The following is a 22,182-nucleotide window of genomic DNA, read 5'->3' on the forward strand; positions in this document are numbered from 1 at the left end:
GTACGTACAAAAGGCAGCATTTTATACTAGCGGGATATCCTGTATTTAATTTAATCTTTTCCCGCGTGCAGTTGCTCTCGCGATGTCGAGTGATCCGTTACAATATATACGCACCTTTTTATTAGCGTTTACTCGAGAAAGCCAAGGAGATGCTTCTTGATACCCGCGCGATTTTGCGCACGTGTATTTGTATAGACGTTCGCAGACTTGAGAGAGAGAGAGAGAGAGGGAAAGCTAAATCGTCAAACAAGATTAAAAATAATTTACGATAATAATACGATGACTGATATAAGAATATAAATAATGATACGTTTTTCGCAAAACGATTTAATTGGTATTATAGAATAAATGATAAATTTTAGAGATGGAGAATAATCGTTTAGAGCAGATAATGAAGAAACATTTTTGTCTAGAACACAATTTATATTTATTTCTAAAATAACAATTAAATACGTTATTAAGGATATATTGCTTTTATGACAATTTTTTGTGATTTTACGCTCTTATTTTGTGAAGGGTTTCTACTAACCCATATTATAAAATTCACATCGACGAATAATGACTTTCGCTCTTCCTTTGGTACCGATCTAATCCACGCCTGCTCGTACACTAGTATATGTGTATGTGTTTTTGTGTCTGTGCGCTCGTAGGTAGCAAAAGCGTGTCGGTGAACGTGGATCGGTATATATATATATATATATATATGTAGAGGCGAGTATACGTAAGAGCATCACGCAGGGTGGCTCATCGGAGAGGAACTAGGAAAGTCTCGAAAATGATGAGGAAGCGCTTTTATTTATGACTTGAATTCGTCGGGTAACGAAGGCACGCTTCGTGATTGACCGATAAGGCAATGATGAGGTCCGAAATGATCGAGTGAAAGAGATGCCGCGCAAAACTTTTTCTTTCCTTTATTTATTATTATACATCGTGAAGGATAACGGTGTAAAAATCCTATCAGCATCAATATACCTTGTCAATTTAATTATTGACACACACACACACGCAATATTAAAATTATTTATATAGAAAAAATTTCCAACACAATCGTTTGAAATTGATAAGAAAATATATAATCGTATCTAAATATATTATTTGTGTTCATTTCTCTCTCCATAATAATATTATTAATATTAAAAATTGAAAAATATGCACAACACGAGCTCTAACTTGATTTTCTTAAACATTTTTCCATAGCATTATGTTTTATTACCTAACAATAAATATTAATACGACATATGAGAATGAATTATTATACGACACATTGTGCGAGATAATAGTAATAGGGTCTCATGAAGAGAACAATTTCTGTTTTAATTCCGTGAATGCTAATTTTCTCTCTCTCTCTTTCTCTTTCTCTCTCTCTCTCTCTCTCTCTCACACTCTCTCTTTCTCTCTCTCTCTTCAGAGAAAGAAGCGATCCATTTCAATCTAGATGTATTTATTTATAAACGGATCGAGGTACACGCCGCGATCACGAACCAGGTACCTGCTGCTTTTTAGAATATGACTTCCCCCTTCCGGTAAGGAAAAGAAAACGCGCCGCTGATTTATCTCTGGCCGCTCATTTCACTCTCGCCGCTGCAGCGCGTTTTACATAGATTCTCACTGCTCGCTAGACTTGCAATTATGCGCATTGAAAGGCAACGCCTCACTTTGATTCCCATATTCGCGTAATGTCCGGCATATGATGCCTTATATCGCCGGCTTTCCGATTAATTACTCCGCAACTGCAATTACAACCTAGCGAGAAATGCCTGTCTTGCACTGTACATCAGATTGTTTACATTTTACATGATATCAATTGATATCAATATTTTCAAGACTCGTAAAGAAATACAAATGATTATTATTTTTTAATCATCGCGAAAGGATTTTATACTAAGACGCAAGGGAAAGAAAAAAGCAAGAATTAATATTGTAATATTTTTTTATTTAAAGATGATTTTAATCTCTTTATATATAAATAGAAATTAATTTTTTATGTAATTATTACTTAAATAGTTAATCAACAAAATTAATACGTGTCGCAATAATTTATTACGACGTGAATTCGTAGACTCGTAAGAACGATTAATCAATGTACAATATTATTGTATTTCGCTGAATGATTACGTTTTCGAAGAAAGACTGGCATCACACATTGAATTTGTATATTCTATATCATTGTACGAAGTGACAAAATCTCTATATACTTAGTCTCATTACATATATTTGTATTATAGCTGCAACAATTTTTATCACTTTCAAAAGAATAATTGAGTATATAAACAACGCAATTAAAGTTAATAGAGAGATTATATGATTATTAATTTCTCCTTATATATGTTTCTTAGCTAATGACAAAATTTTCCTCTTTTCTTAGGAAATATCTCAATTCTTGATAGAAAAAGAATATAAATGATGGTTAATCTAAATACAGCTTCTTAGAAGGATATTATTAGAAGGATATATCTCGCAACATGAAATGATCTTAATTTCGTGACATTATGTATACAAATTATATCTTGTTTGTTTGTTTGTTATTTTACACAATATCTAATCAATTTAGATATAATATAGGCTAATAATCTATTTCTTTTTTATTGGACAAATATTTAATTATTTATCTCTCGATATTATATGTATTTTAACATACGTTTTTATACAATATATCAAACATAATAATATTTTCTAATGTTGTATACACTCATATATATATGTATAATATACAATAATATCTACAATTGTCTTTAAAGTAACTCAATATGCGCGAAAAACGTCAAAATCGATAATGTCAAATCGACCTTCCTTCGCACGTGTATCTGTATGACAATCAAGTGCCTGAACAATTATCCCACGCCCAAAGATTTGACATCGGGGGAACAGGTAACTTACGTGATAATGCGTACACGAGTTCTCTTGCGACACACACACGCGCATACAGTACGCGACTCGTCGCGCGATAGTAATACTTGCGTAAACAAGCGAGTGAAAAAAAGAACGTGTTGCACGACGATATCGCCGGCATGACACACGGCTCGCCACGGGCAAATTAGCCGGTCTCGTTATACCTCTCTTAAAAGTCGGGCGCCGAGAGCGAGTTTTAAGAAACTTAACGAACCCATCCGAAATATACCCACGTAAGGCAACGCGGTTCTTCGCGGAATGCTCGCGAGTACAAGCGAGAAACTACGTAATTCCGTAATTAAAAGTCGTAATTCTATTAGTCCGGACTTGAGTTTCCGCTCGTCGTACAATGTCTCCCCTTCTCCTCCTCTCCAATGCCATTCTTTTCCCCGCAAGAATTATACAGAGATGATAGCGAGTCGTTAATAGCGTTTACTGACGCATGTGTATGCTGGGAATGGAGTATTCTTAACGAGACTTTTCACCTCGCCGAATTAATATGTCTCGTGTTGTACGTGGAACTTGTCTTACGTACATTATCAATTTAACCAAATATCTAATTAATTTAGATATAATAGGCTAATAATCCATTTCTTTTTTATTAGACAAATATTTAATTATTTATATCTCGATATTACATCTATTTACATCTAATCTAACATACGTTTTTATACAATATATCGAACATAATATTTTGTAATATTGACCATCGAGATAATTTTTCAGAAGAAGTGAAAATCTGATAAAGTAAGAATTAGAAGAGATAAGTACACAGGATGTGGTAACCTTCAAAAACCACGTGTTTTATTTCGAGCAGCGTTATCCGGATGATATAAAGACGAGTCTTATCATATCGAACAACAATAACTTCGCGTTTTATCGAAGAAGGACATCCTTTGCTATTCTATATAGCTTTATATAGCAATCGGACATCTATTTGTACATGTTTTTTTTTTAAAGCTCCAGAAATCTTTAACAATAAAAAAAAAATAATATAAAAATTTTCAAATTATACATAACAAGATATAACAAATTACAAATAAAATTAAAAAAAAAATAGGAATTTACAAGATAACTAATGTAATCAAAAAATAAAAATTGATTTATGTAATAAGAAAGAAAATTGAACGCAAAAAATAATAAGACTCCAAGACTCGGGAAAGAAAATTTTACATGTATATCCTTACGTTTAGATATTTTCTAAAACAACGTAGAATGGAATTTTATCTCAAATCCGGAGATGCTGTCTGTTACGCGAGAGTATATAGCCGTGTCGTACGTAGATAATATATTCAAGAGAGAATCTCTTACAAAGCGAGACCGGTCGCGAGGAATAAAAACGCTAAAAGTAGCGATACGGGGTTGGGGGAGAGGAAGCGAAGATGTACGACTTCGCGAAGCACGCGCTCGCCAAGTGTCATATCCTTTTTATTGCTATGCTCGACCTTCCCCTCCCTTCCCGCTGCGTTTCATTTTTCAATGGACCATTTCTCTCGAAACCAGTTTCCGCGGAATTGAGATCGCTTCGACGGAATAAGCATCGCGCGACATTCAACACACACGTGCCACGTTTGACCACTTTATAATTTTCTACCACTTCCTGTCCGTCTGGTTCCGTGGCTCCTTGTGCCTTATTTCTCGTCTCGGCTTCCTCTTCCTCGACTTCTCCGATCCCCATAGTCGAGAAGAAGGAAATGACGTATCGCGCATAACAAACCGATACCGTCGGTCTCGATTGCATTGTACTTATGCCGGTGACGTGTTGCAGGGAAATCCGCAAATTTGACGACGCGATTCATTCAGCTAGTTTCACAATGTCTTTCCCCGATAATAAAGAAATTAATTTTTCGAATCATTAAAAATAAATGCCGTATATATTTAGCTTTTAATATAATAAAAATGAAAGATGATAAAATCTTTATTCGAATTCGTCGAAATTTTAAAAGTTAATTTTATATCAAGCTTTACTTGATATTGAATATTAAAAAATTGCAAACAAAAAATAGTGAAATATATTCTGTTATTATTTACTACTTATATGAATAATCCTTAATCAAACGTAGCGTTATATTTATTTAATCGTAAATCGCAACGAGAATATATCGGAAATTTATTAGGCTTTTAAGGCTGACGGAAGATGTAGATAAAGCAACAAAAGATTACAGAGAGACAGCTATTCATATTCGAAAAATAGTTCCGCGAATATCCTTTTCTCATTTATTCTTTACTATACATACTTCCACTCTCATCCGTAAAAACGTTATTTGTTCTTTCTTCCGTACGGTTCCTTTTGTCGACATTCTCTAGCGTTCCTCCTCTCGACAGAGCTCACAATCAGAAGAAGGAAATGACGCCCGGCACATAACAATCTGTCGATGCAACCTCGCTCCAGGGCATTATGTGTGTGTGTGTGTGTGACTTTTCTTCCCTTACAATTAGTGTTCTACGAATGTTACGCAATGGCCGATCGCATAATATGTTGTCTCGTCGTCTCTTTTATGAATCGCTCGAATAAATTAAAAATTTATTCCATCGAAGAGTAATTTCGTAACAATTACAATTGATATTATGAACATAAATATTTAATAGAGAAAAAAAATCAAATGTAGGGATACATTTGCGCACTCAAAATTATAACGTTTACTAAATTTAGAGATTACTATTAAAATTAAGAGATAAGTGCGCTAATAATTTATAATTTCTCAAAAGAAATTCTCTGTCCACAAAAATCAGAGGTATATCACTCGGGATCATTAGTTAAAGTATATTTCTTAAGAGCAAGATATTTTTCTATTCAAATGGATGAGATGACGAGATTTAGGGTGCGGCGATGTTCCGCGACCGATATGTCTCTTCCGAAGAAGACCTGTAGTAGAAGAAGGAAATGACGCTCCGCGCATAACAAAACATCGATACATCAAGCCCCTTGGCACCGTTGCTTTCTACGAGTAGCATGTGACACGCATTACGCGACAGATTGGTATGGACGTGCATATCGGAAATTTTACCATCGACCATCGATGGTGTAAATCTCATGCCAGTGAAATGTACATCGCAGACAATTGCATTACGTTAAAGGCGCCAATTAGTTGAGATAAGAATTTAACAACGTGTGTATATATAAATAATAATATTTTTACAAAAAGTAATTTTATATTATTGATTATTGTTATTATTATATTTGCCATTAGAAATTTATCGTATTATTTTATTTAATAATAATATTATTATTATTACATCAACACGTTATTAAATTTTCCAAATTGTTGCATGTTATGACAGATTATTATATTTATACACAACGTTGTTTTGACATATTGATTATTAAAAAAATTATGACGGTTATTATTCATGCCTCTCTATGTTTAACTGATACATGCGTCATTCTACGAACGTGTAAAATATAGCATATCACATATAGCATCTACATCGCATTTCGGATACTATTCGGGCTATGTTCCCTGAATGATGGCAACATTGAAAGATCACGGATGGGTTTCCTGTTGCAAGCGCAGCGATACCGTATCCGAGATCGGTGGATGTGCGACGCTTCAAGTGTATTGTTTCGTACATCTCATGACGTACAGATCAAATGACGTGGATCTTGCGCAATCTGCGGCTTCGCCTCGTCTTTCGGCTTCGGGATGCTCCGAAGGTCCGGAAGTCGCGGTCTTCGGTGGAATTCGCTTATGCGACGTCGCGGACAGTGCAAGAGAAAAAAAAAAAAATCGATGAGAGCGCGCGATCCCGTACGTACATCGACACACGCACGATCGCATTCACGCGCGTGCCTGCTTTCTGGTGCATCGGTTTCAGGTTTCCAGCCGAGCTAATGCAAAGAGCGCGATCGCAATCTCTTTCAATTATAAATCTCAAAACGCTTTACTCTCTTGCATTCTATGCAGAAAGATCGCTTAGAATATAAATCTATTTTAAAAATCTCCATTATATGCATGCATTATCGTAAAATAATTTTTCTTAACGATAATAGAGGGAGAAAGAGAAAATTTACAATTGGACGATATACTTTATTCTTATTTATTTCTATTCATTTTCATTCTTATTTTTAATCTTTTATTTTTATTTCTATTCTACACATTCTTATTTAATTTTCATTCTTTATTTCTATTCGTTTTTATATTTATTCTTAGAAAGAAAATTTGATCCCGAAGAATTCCTCGAAAATTGTAAGAAAAGATAAAGAAATTCCATGAAATTTATCATATTTTATTAAAATATGATAAAATAATATATGATGGTTTCTCATATTTCCTTCGCGATATGCGAACATCGACTATTTCCCCTTCATCTCTAAAAGCTTACGATGGCAACGCATACAATTACATCGATTTATTTTCGCTTGCTCAAAATTAAAAAAAAAATAAAAAAAAATCTTCTCTCGGCACAATATTTTGCATCGTTCGGTATATTTCCATTTTTATAATTTCTACAACCGTTAAACCGCCCGACGAGAAGCGAGACGCTTCTCTCCCTCTCCCCGAGATTGCGAAATCATCCGTCGCTCGTTGTCCGTTGTCGGTTTCAGATTTCCAAGCGAGTCAACGCAAACGAGCACTTTCTTCGCTCGCGCATAAAAGCGCATCGTGCACGCGCGTGCACTCGATGCATCGCGTGGTGTGTGTGTGTACGTACGTACACCGCGCGAATTTATCGTTCGTTTTATCGCGCCCCGTTGCTAAGGAAAGTATTTCAAAATTGCGCAAAGCCTCGTGTGTCTCGTGTGACAATGCGGAAAGAGAACGGAACTCGCGAGCTCGCCGTCGCGAGAATCGAATCGCCGAGGGAGCTCACTGCAACCGATGGCGAAACGTCCGAATTTTGCATTCGGACGAATTCCTCCGTTCCGAGGTCGCGATCGGTATGAGAGAGACGCCGTGCGAATTCTCAAAATCGTCGGCGGCAATGCATCCAAAACGATGATTTCCTAATACGAAGAAGGCAACGAACAAATTAAGGAGCATATATATACAATATATGTATACTCGCGTGTCGAAATTCTTCGAAGATGACGAAACGCATAGCGATGCAATTATTCTGATCTCATTTACATTGCGCGAGTTATTTTTCTATTTTTTTTTTGTAGCAGAAAAATTAAAACAACCCATTTGAAAGTCAAATGAACTTTCTCCGACAGATTTAGGAAGAGCCAAGCATTTCGCAGAATTGGCGAGGAGTATCGCGGTGCGATATCACCGAACGCGATATAAAATTTGACCGATTCCGAAATATATACTCTTCTGATCTGATTTTCGAAGCATCTTGGATGTATTATTAAGCGAAATAACCAAGTAATAACGGACAATGTCAACGATTACCCGCTTTCTACTCTAGAACATTATCTTTATTATCTAATCCCGTATATATGCCAAAGATATTCTCCAAAGATACAGATAAGCTACATCGGGCGATAAAAGTAATTCTTCAATTTTTTTCGGACAAGAAGTGAAGAAAACAATAGGACAATAATAGTAAGAGCAATAAGCAAAATTTCTTTCGTCACAAGAGACGACGTAAAGTACGGATTATCTCAGGATTCGCAAGATGAAGGAATTTCGCGTATCCACCCGCCGCTGCAATGTGTGTGCGTGCACGCAGCTACTCTATTACTGTAATAACATGTCTGGCGAATTTATACGACAAGACACATTTGCGACAATAAGTAACAGAAATGAGTGTAACGTTACGGTAATAACGACGAGGCACATACGCTCGAGTAAGGCAGACAGAATTCGCGGACACGAAGATGACAGAGGCCTCGCGTGCAAAATGTCTTTTCCGAAGGCAACTGTATGTTAGTGTCATAGTTGCATTATCGGGCTACGCGATCGCGCGTAGGCTAACAACGCGAAATGGTCGGGATGAAATAGATTCGCACGATTAAAACGATAATTAGCGTCATAATCGACGTGACAAAGACATCTTTTTTTTTTCCCCCCCTTTTCACCCGATCTCACGCATGTCACTATTTTGTCGGGTTAATTTGACGAATCATCTCATGTGCTAATTAACCTTTAAATGAACAGTTTGCAAGCTTTTTATATAAAAGCGCGCGCGTGTATGTGTGTGTGTGTAGAATATATTATCATTCTCTTCGCCTTTCATAAAAAAAAAAAAAAAAAATTTTTTTTAAATTCATTTCTTACTATTCAAGATTATATAATATGATTTTATTTCGAGTAAATTGACGGTAAGGATTTAATTTCGTTGATAATTTTTTTTTATAAATAATTTTACATCGCATAAATTTTAAAATTACACATTTCAGATCTTTTTTAATTATTAGTCAATTACGATTAAGCGTCAAATGTATGGACGCTCTAGTTCATAATGCCTAAATTAAAAGAAAGACTTTGTGTGTGTATGTGTGTATGTGTGTGTATTTCCTTCCATATATTTTATTTTATCTCGGGATGTAAAAGGAGCTGGTAATATAGTACCGTAATATTATAAAAAAGTTACGAGCACTAAGCTAATGAGAAGGGGAGACGAAGAACAGAATCTCTGACCGTGAGAGAAGATCGTTGTAATCGTAATTAAACGAGTTTTAGCATTTCGTATATCTTACGAAATCTCATTTTTATCCATTCAACGCGATGTTGTCAAGGTTACACACTTTACGACATAGATATCACATGTACATCGTATATATGTAATACTAACAATTTTGTTTAAAACAAAGAAGAGAACGTGGGATGTCTGTGATAATCTCACATATATTCATTACATGTGTGTCAATTATCATATTTTATATCTTGCTTTTAAACTCTTAACTCTTTTATATGGCTAAGTAAGTTTCAGAATTTGATGTTTATAAGTAAAATGTATTATAATATATCGATCGCAAAAGTTAAAAAGAAAAATATTATCAATATTTGCTACGAAGTAAAGATAACAGTGTGTTATATGCGATAATAGAATAATTTTATCAATTCCAATTCCAGCTTCATTATTTTCTTCATCTCACGTAATTATTTATTCATTGTACGTCCGTGTATCACCTTATTATCTCGAAGATGTAATAATAACTCATTAAAGCGAGCTATTTTCTTTGGATTAAGATCATATCTTCGATACAATCGCGGCCGAACATCAACTGACAATCCTCTCTTCCTCTCTCGCCGAATTTCCGGTGTTTATAAAAAGCTTGAAGGACTTTCTGAAAAATAATATCCGTGGTATCATAGCAATCTCTCGATGATACGACAAATGCATTGTACGCTATACACGTTGATCCGATAGATCAGAATCACCTCGCGATCTGAATTTTGTCAGAAATCATCATCGAACGCGTTGCACACATCCTTGGCCGCAAGTAAAGGGGCCCGGGGATTGATGATTCGCCGCGGTACGGTTGCGCGAGCTAACGACAGAAGGAAGCGGAGAATCATACCTCTGCGGAGCAGAATCTCCGGGCGTGAGCGGAAAATCGGCGTACCGTGAACGCACACATCTCGCAAGAGTGCCTCTCCCTCGACCCTCCTCCCTCCTGCCCCCCCTCCCCCTTCCCCCTTCCCCTCCCCCGCCGTCGCCGTTCGCCTGAAGCATCATCATGCGAGCGGCGAGGAGCAGCTCGCATGGGCAAAAAGAATTATTACATCTTCGCGGTCTGCTGCACGAGCGACGAGGCAGCAACTGCTCTTAGTCATGCTATAGTCCAAAAGTGGACTCCGAATAATTGACGGCAGGCCAGCGTGCGCTTAGGGAATCATCGAGCGGCCTCATCATCGCATTACCGAGAGAGATGCGTCTCTTCTAGAAAAATATTCGAGATATTTCCTCGATAAGCGCGCGAATTAAAAGATACTGTCTATCTGAAAAATCGCATTTCCTCCAACGATAAACGAGGACGTCTCGAATTTTCGCTAAATTTTCTCTCAGCTTTTGATAGTTTCAAATTATATATGGGAGAAGGGAGAGAGAGAGAGAGAAAGAGAGAGAGAGATAGAAATTATATTATTTTTTAAATATATTTTTATGTTTTTATAATAGAGGATAAAAAAGAAAAAGTTTTCGATATTAAATACGCATCATGATCGTCTGTCTGTGGACAAATTGTCTAGAAATCTCGTCGATTTATTTTCCTACACAAAGGCATTATATATAGGTTGAAAAAAAAAAAAAAAAATTTATCCTCGATCGCTTCGACGGCGAACGCCGAACAAAGTCGCTCGTTCGTGAAAGTCAACAGAGTTAACGACGACGCGCTCTATATTTGTGTTTGTAGACAAGATCGTGTCTAACGCAGGGGGCCCCAAAAACAAAAAGGATAACCCAAGCGTGAAATTTCTCTCCCAGTTGTTCATTCGGTTAACCGTGCTAAACCGGGCGCGATGCGATAACGCCGCTCTCCGTAAAACGCACAATACGTCCGGCCCGCGTCTCTTACCGATTAGACGCAGCATCTGCGTGGCCTCCTCTCGGCACCTGTGTACACGAACGTCGCATTATCTTCTCGCGGCGAAAGAACACGCCTTTGTCATCCGTTCGACAAACTCTCTCACATACGCATACATACGCGCGTATCTCTTTTCGATCGCGTATCTCTACGTGGAGAGCAGCTATTTGTAACGATGAAGTCGATGACGAGTGTCAAAATATTCTTGCAAACGCGGGACGAGATAAGGTGATAATCGCGCGGGATGAATTTAATCGCGAGATTGCCGATTCCCATTACGGTGCAATCTTTTCGCTTGTCGCGATCACGAGAAACTCGTAAATAATACGCTCGCCAGAAACAAGTGGATTACACGTGTGCAAATAGCCAGCGTGAGGAGAAAATGAGAAAACAGAAATTGTATAAGAGAGAGGGAGAGAGAGAGAGAGAATCTTTCGATATCTAATCCTTAAAGGTCGGATAAATGAAACCGCGCAGACAAAATTGTACGCGAATCTCTTCAAGGCGGAAGGTAATAAATTTTATTATCGTTATCGATATAACACAATAACGATAAAATTACCTTGTCGTTATATAGATCCTATTATAATTTAAATGCTTAATGCGAAGGAAGGAAAGTACAAAATATTATACATGCACAAGGATTATCATTTAAAAAATTGAAGAATATCCTCTTGTGTTGTTAAGGATATAAATTTCGAAAGAATTTTCCGATTTATCAACAATAGTCTATTGTCCATAGTCTATATTGTGTCTATAATTTATATTACTATGCACCTTTCTCTTGAAAATGACTCTGTCAATCTTTGTTATTTATCTTTATTTAAAAGTTTTAGCCTGTATCGACCCTATTTAACTGCTGTGAACAATTCATTCCGTAAATTAGGAATTGAATGCAATTGAGCGTAAACTTTTCTATTCGTCGATAAAGCATGCTTTTTTTTAAGCATTTCTGAAAATAGCAAAAGCATTCCCATCGAGACTTTCATGGCGACTCGTTCGAACGTCAATTTTTCACTTGTCAGATTCCGTTCCATCCGGATCGGAAATAAAAAATATATCATTATCGAAGAAGAAGAAAAAAAATTATATAGACAAAATCATAGATTTCTATATATTATATCTAAACTGTTAACACGGTTGTCTCGTATGGTGACATGCGAAACAAGAGCAGCCATTTACGATTGGGCAGATTGAAAGTTATATAGAGTGTGTACGTGTAGGTGTAAGTATTGTATATGTAACTTCACCTGAGTTTTTTTTTTTTTTTTACTGCATCAACATGATAAATGTGTTAAATTTCTATATCGCATCTTTATTCATATTGTTATTAAAAAATCTGTAAGGATAGATTCGACAGACTTGTACACGTCGGACAAGAATTAAATTTCCGCTAATTCAAGATAGAACTAGTATATATAAATGCGTGCGAGAGAAATTAAGAGAAGAAAGGAGATGTCGCAAAAGGAAATGAATATTATTCCGAAAAAAAAAGAAGTACTACTCTGTCAAATTTTAACGCACACTTTAATCTGTTGACATGAAAACATTTATTTCGTATCGTATACAATATATTTGTATTAGCGCGTCGAGAGGAACACATTGTCTTGCGTTACGAATATTTACATGTCCGTAAGAAAAAGCGGGGAGCCGAGGAGACGTTGTTGCCATAGCGAGAGTAGCCGGCGCGGTCGTAGATACACAATAGGAGTAGTATTTTGTTTCTGTCTCTCTCTCTCTCTCTCTTTCTCTTCCCGTACCGTTCTGTACCATTCTCTCTGTCCTGTGTACGATCTCTTTCGCAGTACATATAACTCGTCTGCGCGCACAAACGGGCCTCTGCCAACGGATACAATGGTCTCCGCCGGCCGGAAGCGAGCTACCTGTCTCCCACGTGTGATGCAGCTTCCCGACGAGACCAGACTCTCGAAAGTCGATACGATGCCGCACAGGTACACATACTTGACATACTTTTAATACTCCGGGGGAAAAAAATTAAGCTGTGAAACATTAACCTTGAATGCTTAAAAAAAGGTCGCGTACTCGTAATAGCTGCAAGAGAGACGGAAGAATCTCATGGGTGAATTTCTCAACTCACGTTTTATAAATCGCAGAATTTTATTTAATGCATTCTTAAAAAAAGTGCTTCGTTAATTTTTAAAATCTTTATCTCGGCTTATTTTCTTATATTCTAATCGCCGCGATAATATAACGAATTATATTATTTATAAATAGCTTATATAAATGAGAAGTGCGCATTTTCTTACAAACTCTATCTGCAATCTTTTAACATCCTTGCGAAATAAAATATAGGCTAATTATTAACAAAAGGATCAGATAAATTATTAAATCATCATTTATCACGATAAAAGTCGAATGACATATATGACATCTGGAACATAGAGAACGTATATCGAGAGATATCAGGTTTGTCGTTGGTTCTCTCTCCGTTTCGTGCATCTCATATATAATAGTCCCCAACGGCCGGAAGCGAGTTACCTGTCTCCCACGTGTGATGCAGCCTCCCAACATAACGTAACGCGACGTCGAGAGTCGATACTGTCGCGCACACAACACGGACACACACATGCACGTTTAACCGTGTGCGTACACTTGTTACGTACACAAATGTATATGGAACGTAATACAATATATAAAATCATATCGACTCGTAGAGTTGCATCTCATTTCCGTATCTCCATTGACGAATTCGATATTGTTGCATCTTCTTTACGATGCGCTTTGTATTACGTGTAAAATTATGATATCGTATATTTTATATGATACATATTTATATATGCAAAAAAATCAATATTAATCATTATAATATTTTTTAATTTTTGATAAACATTTTTTAATTTTTACAAAATGTTAAAATGCTATCGTCAAACGTCGATTTAATGGTCTATCTAATTTTTTAAAAATGATCAATCAGTTACAAAATACTGCTGTTACTTCTAATTGCAAAATAGAGACATCTTGAGATTTCTGAAAACACGTATCACTCTTATCTTCATGCTACCATGTGTATAACAATGATATGGATTAATCGTTCAGTAGCCAACGAACCGTCTTTGGTCGGTGAACGTTTCATAACATAGATGGATACACACATTTATGTATATAATATATATATATATATAAGTGCGAGTGTGCATAGATGAGGAGCAGATTACAGATGACGTCTCCACAAGTAACACAAGCTTTTTATGCTCTCCGTGTATCTCTTCCGAAGTTTCATTCATCCGCAAACGAGACGTGCCGGTACTACGAATGAACGACAGCAGTCATTGATCTAAGTTCGTTCCACTCCTCGTAAATATGCATTCACGATCTTGAGATTAAATTTTTTTTATCTTAAATTCGAGGCGGCACACAGTTCACTCGAGGTCCAGAGAAATTTTTTTTACGACTTTTCTTCGATAAAACGTTTCAGTAAGTTAGTTATAGTAATGAGAAAAGGCGAGAAGATCCTTTTATTCTTGAAATCCTTTCTAAACAAGCAATACTGCAATTGAGTTTCTTTTTTTTTTTTTTAGCGATAAATTAAATTAACAAAAGGCCACAGGCTGAAATAAAATTTTTTTATAACCATTATGTACAAATGGACCCTCTTTTTAAGAACGGGCGAAAGATTGAAAATGTGAAGGGGCTTGTTTTACAAGAAAATAACGGAAAGATAAAAATCAGTTTATATTGATCTTTGGGTTAGAATTTATTTATTTATTCGGGTCGGGTTACTTTTTATCTTTCAATGATGTTTTCTCTTTTGCTACGCCATTATTCGGGAGATGACTAATTCTGTTTGGATATTTCTCGAAGAACGTGTCATTGTACTTTCCGTATTTCCGGCGCAAACGGGAAGCAATTATCGCGATCTCATTTCTGATTTCATTGATCTTTTCTCTATCGGCGACACCGCAAGTTCGTGACGGAAGTATTTCGGACAGGTGGTCCGCGCGCTGCCTCTCCGCCGTTGCTCCTCTAAGGTTTCTCGCGCGTCGTTCGTCATCATAGAGGTTTCCAGACGGCATCATTCATACGGCAAGGTCGCTACATCCCGTCATCCGTGAATATACATCGGAAATATGAAAGTTTTCCTTTAACGTTATTTCCAGAAAAATGTCTCGTTTTTCAAAGATCGCTTCTCGAAGAGCGATCTACAATATATCTCAACATATATAAATGAAAAATTCTTATCCGGCAAATTGTCGATTAATTTAACGATAATTTTTATCGAAGGAAATTTATTTTTACTTTTGTATAATTAATTTTAAAATAAAAAATCTATTTCAGAAATGACACGAAACATCGATCTTGTTATTTTTGACATTAAAATATTTTGTGAAAAGTGAATTAATAAGGAATCATATATATTTGCTGCAAGTTTAAAGTAAAATAAACACAGCGAGCTAGGCGGGAAAGCTCATTTCATTTTCGTCCAGCGAAAATTCGTTCAAATAAGTTGGGCAACAAACCGGCGATTAGTTGTCAGCGAAATTTCCGCGACTCGTAATTGCCGCGGCAATTATTAGACACGCGACACATGGCGTATATCCCTCGATAAATGCATAGCGAAATTTTCATTCTCATTTTGCCATATCATGCGCGTTAGTCATTGCGTTGCGTACAGAATTCCGGAACGAGCTGCCTGTCTCGGCTGCGATTAGTGACGACGTTTATACGTGCGAACGACACATTACATCGCCGCTCGCAATCGTAATACCGATTTAACGATATATTCGCCGTTAATCGATGCAACGTACATGCGATTCCGATCGTTATAGGCGGATTCGCGAGTTCGACAAAAAAGATGGTCTCTTAAATTATTATCGATTAATCGTCAACGCGTCAGTCGCGTACGTTTGCCCTTTACATGCCTCTCTGAATTTAACATTTCCGAGAGGCAACTTAATCTTCACGATATATGCATTCATTATCGTTTGTCACCAGTAGGTTAAACCCGTAACGATAAGCTACCAGAAAATCGATAACAACCCCCGAGTAAGCGAGCGCGCTACGATAAAGCGTAGAATTTAACGATTTAACGGTAATCGCACACTATGCCGGATAGCCGGCGGGAACGAGACGGAGATGGCGAGCAGCGCGTGCTCCTTGCGTGTATGACGTGCATTAATGATACATTTGTCAGTACCCCATGGAAGGTCGTTGATGAGCGTATAATGGTGCTGGGAGAACACCGAAGGTTCTAGCTGTCGTGGAGTTAGGCTAGACCAGGTATCTATGTTTACACAAGCCGTGCAGACATCTGTTATGCATTTGTAGTGACGCATCAACGTATGTACATACATATTGTACATACGGAGGTGTACACGAAGAGCGGATTCGACCCGTCATCGGAGTTAGCTACTTATGAATCCCGAGTTAACTCGATAATAAACCACGAGCGAGATTCGCCATATACAAGGCGACCTATTTAATTGCCAATTGTACGTGGAACGTAGTAAATGCACCATCTCTTCCCGAGTCTCGATCGTTTGTGATGTGAATGCAAGAAATTAGTTTTCTTTTATCCATCTCGTTATTTAATATTCTAAAGAATATGTGCGAATTGTAAGAAATGCATGCACTCGTAAGAATAAATGGAATCTCTACGTTGAGAAAAAGAATCTACTTATAATATGTCACTTATATATAGAATTATATGACATATATAGAATAAATATGTGTGTGTGTGTGTATGTGATTTAGACGTTTTAAAAATATTTAAAAAAATTTTACTAATTAATATTATAGAAATTTACTATTATATAATAGTATCGCAAATACAATATATTATCGGGATTTTTGCGATACTTATAAACAAAGGGACGAAGATTAATAAATTTTTTTCGAATTTAAAACAGAGAAATTGTCAATTTCTCTTTCTGATTTTTTTTGATAAAAATATTCGTCTACTATTCGTTTACCATTGGATGAAAAATTGAAGGCAATCTTAAACTGTAATTGTAAAAAAACATATTTCGATATCGTTCAGATCTTAATCATTTCGTCACATCTATGATGATAATTATTTTTATAACTGACGCAAACGCCGCGTTTTGAAATTTTCTCGTCAATGTGTCAAGGAAAATATGGAACTCGTATGTAAATTCTTGCGTTATTTATAATGTTTCAGATGTCTTTGTGGGCTTATCAGGTTTTCGTTACAATTGATTTAGATAGTAAGCTTATTGGAATTGCAATATATATTTCTGTCGTCTATTTATATCTTTTTTATCTAATCATTTCTGTGTAAATGGGATTCTCGATTCTTTTTATATATTATATATTTATATAAATAATAAAACATATATCACAAATATTCTCTCTCTCTCTCTCTCTCTCTCTCTCTCTCGCAACAGAAAAACAATAAATAATTTATAAAATATAATAACAATCAGATAATTGTATTACTGTGATTAACGTTATGATTCTAACTAAACATACCGTTATATTTTATGTTAATGAGTTGCAATCCAATGGAGAAAGCAACAAGCGATGAATCAACTGTAAAGATCAAGAGATAGACGGTGTTTCTTTTTGGTAACGAAGCAATAAAGGATATACTGATACTGCACGTACCAAAGTCACTGTCTTTTATATCTTTTATATATTATCACATATGAAATTTTTGATTGTTGGATGCTGAGCGTTAGACAGGGAAACGTACGTAATATCCCAGTGAGACGACGTTCATTCTTTCCCGCACTCTGTCTCAATCTTTTTAAAACAGTACTTCCAATTGCTGGTCATACTCTAACGGATAACCTACATTCGAGGCGAACTGATACGCTCGCGACCGTCCACGTGGATTAGCTGGGTCCCTTTCGTATGCAACTTTCGTAGCTTCCTCTCCTCGTACACCTTTATCCGCGCGTATATCTACGTGAGGGCGCAGAACGTGCGTGCGTGCGTGCGTGCGTGCGTGTATGTGTACTCAGATATGTTGCGACTCTAAGTGGGTCTCTCGTACCGGTGTGTCTCGCGTTAAGTTGAGCAAGAAAAAAAGTCGAGTGAATAAAGGTCTGTCTTCTTCTTCTCTCTCTCTCTCTCTCTCTCTCTCGGTCGGTGGCATCTGCTTGATCGAATTTTGAGAAGAATCGAGAGAGGGCCGTACAAATTGTATTGTACGTACGAACCGTCATCTCGCTCGTCGTGTCGTTTTCACACCATCTGTGCTACGACAGTGTTGCTTTTCCGGTCCGTGAAGGTAATCTCCAAGTTTCTATAACGTGACAACGCGAAGATTTCGTAAGAGAGGCTGTTTTCGTTGCTCCGACATGTTTTTAAGCGTGTCATTTATCTTCGAAGGCTAAACGATAGATTTATCCAGATACGTACGCTTAATAATTAACAGAATAAATCGAAATATAATATGCAGCGAAAAATATAAATTTTATTTAAAAAAATATTTATTGCATGTATATACATATATATATATATATATATATATATATATATATATATATTTAAAGAAATTTAAAATTTCTAATGTTTCAGCAGAAATTATTTCGCCGTCTGATTTACACGATTCGAGATTTTAAATTCTATAATAATTAAGATTTCTATGATTTAAAAAATAGTTTGTCAATAATCTCTTTTTTTTATTTATCTCAATTATATAATAACGGCCCACTATTTTTCATTTCGTACATAAAAGCGATAATTATTAAATAAATTTGATAAATTAAATAATTAATACTATGACACGCATAGAGATATATCAAATTAATATATTAATTATAATTAATATTAAAAGAATTGGATACATGACACGAAGATTTAACTTTTATATTTCAATCGCGAAGAATCGTGATTTAATCTGATTCATTGAATCTGATAGGAAATATGTGACTATCCCTTTCGAGCGATCGCGAGATAACGAGATACAACATTATCTGGAAGTGAGATATGAGAATATTTTTCGGCTCTCGCACACGCATGAGACATAATTTTTTTACAAATCGATTTTCATCCACAGCCTCATCGTTTCTACAATATCAATTTTTCGTACATTAATTACTATGTTTATTTCTGTATCTTTTGGATGCAGGTATCGCGGAAACATATGATATTCACATCCACTTTTTTGACATAAAAAAGTTGAACTATTTTATATGTTTTAATTATTTAAAAATAGATATATGTAACATGAAAACGATTTTCATTTGACGCAAGTATCATTAAGAGTAAATTTCTAAAGTAACCAAAAATCTAATCTAATAGAAAACGAGTCAAGAGACAGATATTCGTCATTTCGAGCAATAATGGACAATTATAAGTAACTTTGTGACGATCATTAAGCAATACGGCGTAAAAAGAAAACGCTGCTCCTTCCGCGATGATGTTTATCATCGTGTGTGCGCGTGTGAGTTGATCAAAAGCCGCGTCGCCTACGATTACGGCCGTAATCTAATCTGGACCACATGGACCACTAATTACCTGCGCCGTGCTTTATCAGCGCCGTTTCTGCGTATTCGCAGATATGTATCGTGACGGTGCAGACGAAACGATCATTGGGACATGATTTTTATCAAGAGCGCGAGACTTTGACCTAATCCGTACCGGATGGACCATCACCGATGACATCACCGTACAAATATGGGCGAGGACTCGGAGAAGCAAACAAGAGAGATCTAATCGCGACGACTCGTCGTTACTTATCGGTAACTCCGGAATTTTACGGAGCGGAGAAGATATTGACGTTGCAGCATCACCGTCATGCACCTTATGCATCTCCCCCCTCCCCCCCCCCACTCTCTCTCTCTCTCTCTCTCGCTTTTTCTCTTTCTTTCTCGCTCTCTGTTTCAAGGATCTGTAAGTGGAAAGAACGTCGCGTCTTCACGCGCTTCGGGCCGATAAGGCCCGATCACGCGCGTTTCGATAAAATTCTTCGAGATTTTATTTGTGAGATTTCATTTTTCGAAATCTCATAAATTTTTCTTCGATTTAATATATCTCGCTGTAAATATTGCCGCTAGTGACATTTCCAATGGCTTTTAGAAATCTTATGCATGACTATATATACCTATATGTGTGTGTGCGTGTATGCACTCTCAGAAAGGATTTCTGATAACGAGACAAAAAATATTCTTGACATATTTAATCGTATCACAACCTTATGCAATATAAAAATAAAACAATTTTAAAATTAAATCAATCATTCCTTTTTTTCTCTCTCGAATTAAATAAGATTGTCTTACTATCTTGAGACAAGAGTAACATATACAAATCTAAGCTTATATATTCTTGCATTTAGAATAACTTGATGTTAAATTGCTACAAATTTCCATCTTCATCTTTGTGAGAAAATTAACGAGATAGCACCAAGAGCATTTTATTCTAGATTTAAGAATTTTCCATTTAAGATTAAAATATTCCTTTTTTAATAATAAATGTGATTGTCGCTATATCGATCCTATTTTATGATAGATTGAAGAGTAATAGCATTAGATCCGGAAATCTTTTCTGTGGGTGTGTGTGTATTCTTACCTTCGTATCACGCATCAAACTGAAAACGAGATCTAAAGAAAGCGCCTTTTCCAAACTCTAGGAAGACATTACTCTAATGAGTTTCTCATTTTAAGATAAATACTTGTTAAAATAGAAATATTTGTTTCCCAATGAATCGGATGACTCCCTTTAATCTCCCTTTAATACCCGGTAAGGAGGCTGACTCACAGAGAAAGCGCGATAAATTAAATTGTATCGTTATAAATCTCCGAGCAGATTATATTTTTGAAATATATAATAGATGTTGTACGTGCAAAGAGAAAATTCTTTAGTTCGATCATCAAACCTATTTTATCTCCGATCGTATCTCTCATGCTTTCAAGCGATGTCGTATTCACCTATAATTCTCATAGATTAAGCTACAAAGATCACTAGAAATTTCTAATAGTTTCTTATAGATAATTAATCCAACATCAATTCCAGAAATCATTCGTGAGTTCTACAATTTTCGAAAAATCGAGAAACGACATATCTTTTTCTGATCTTATTCTCAGATCTCATTTTATAATACTTGACTCACGATTATTATACGAACACACACATACATATGTATCTTGTTATTATTAAAAGTCAATAGATAGATGTAGGAAAAATATAAAATATGTTTAACTCACAATCAGTAGAAATATCTATAAATAGGAAGAAAAAGTATCTTTTTATTATAAAATATAAAAATTGAAAAACAAAATTGAAAAATTTTTACAAGAAAAAATGTCACGGGTCTTGGATAAAATAAAATTATTCTAAATAATTTTTTTTTTTTTTTATGTATCTTAATGATTGATCGCAAAGGACGGAAAATTCTCAGAATGATCCCCGCAGTTATATTATAAGATGATTAAGGTAAACGCGGCAAGTATCTTTTGTCTTACAATAGAATGTATAATGTACTAGACAAAGAAGATATAGACACGCTAATTTCTATTTCTATTCAGTTAACTTTCTCGGTAACGCATTCAGAAACATTAGGATGGTCATTGAATCTCCCCTTTTTAGAGAAGAAAAGATATTTTTTTTTTTTAAATTGGTTTATACCTATATGAGTCCTGAGAGATTCTGAATGCGAACAATGGCAAAGGGTTACCTGTCTCCTTGGCTCCTTAATCTTTCTTGCAGCATCCAGTCAATTTCACGACCCTGCATAATGAGGGTGTTCAAAGTCCAGGTCTATCGAGAATTAGCATAAGCGTTTTCTTTAAATCGTCTTTGATGTTTAACCCAAATGATAATATAGTATAACCGATACTATCGATTATTCTTGGGCATTGTTTTGTTCCGCCGGACAGTTTCCAACTTATTTAAGAAAAACCGATCGCCAGGTATGCGTTCTTGTATAGCGGCTCTATTGGGATCATAAAATA

The 22,182-nt window shown here is 35.9% G+C and overlaps 1 protein-coding gene across 1 annotated transcript in view; it reads left to right on the forward strand.

Moving 5' to 3' along the window:
- Positions 1 to 22,182, forward strand: part of LOC138935374 (ras-responsive element-binding protein 1) — a 100,429-nt gene that overhangs the window by 57,168 nt on the left and 21,079 nt on the right. The window lies entirely within an intron of this gene.

Source organism: Polyergus mexicanus, unplaced genomic scaffold, assembly GCF_030449975.1.
Source record: "Polyergus mexicanus isolate NDT 795.1 unplaced genomic scaffold, iyPolMexi1.0 SCAF_1, whole genome shotgun sequence".
Taxonomy (NCBI): domain Eukaryota; kingdom Metazoa; phylum Arthropoda; class Insecta; order Hymenoptera; family Formicidae; genus Polyergus; species Polyergus mexicanus.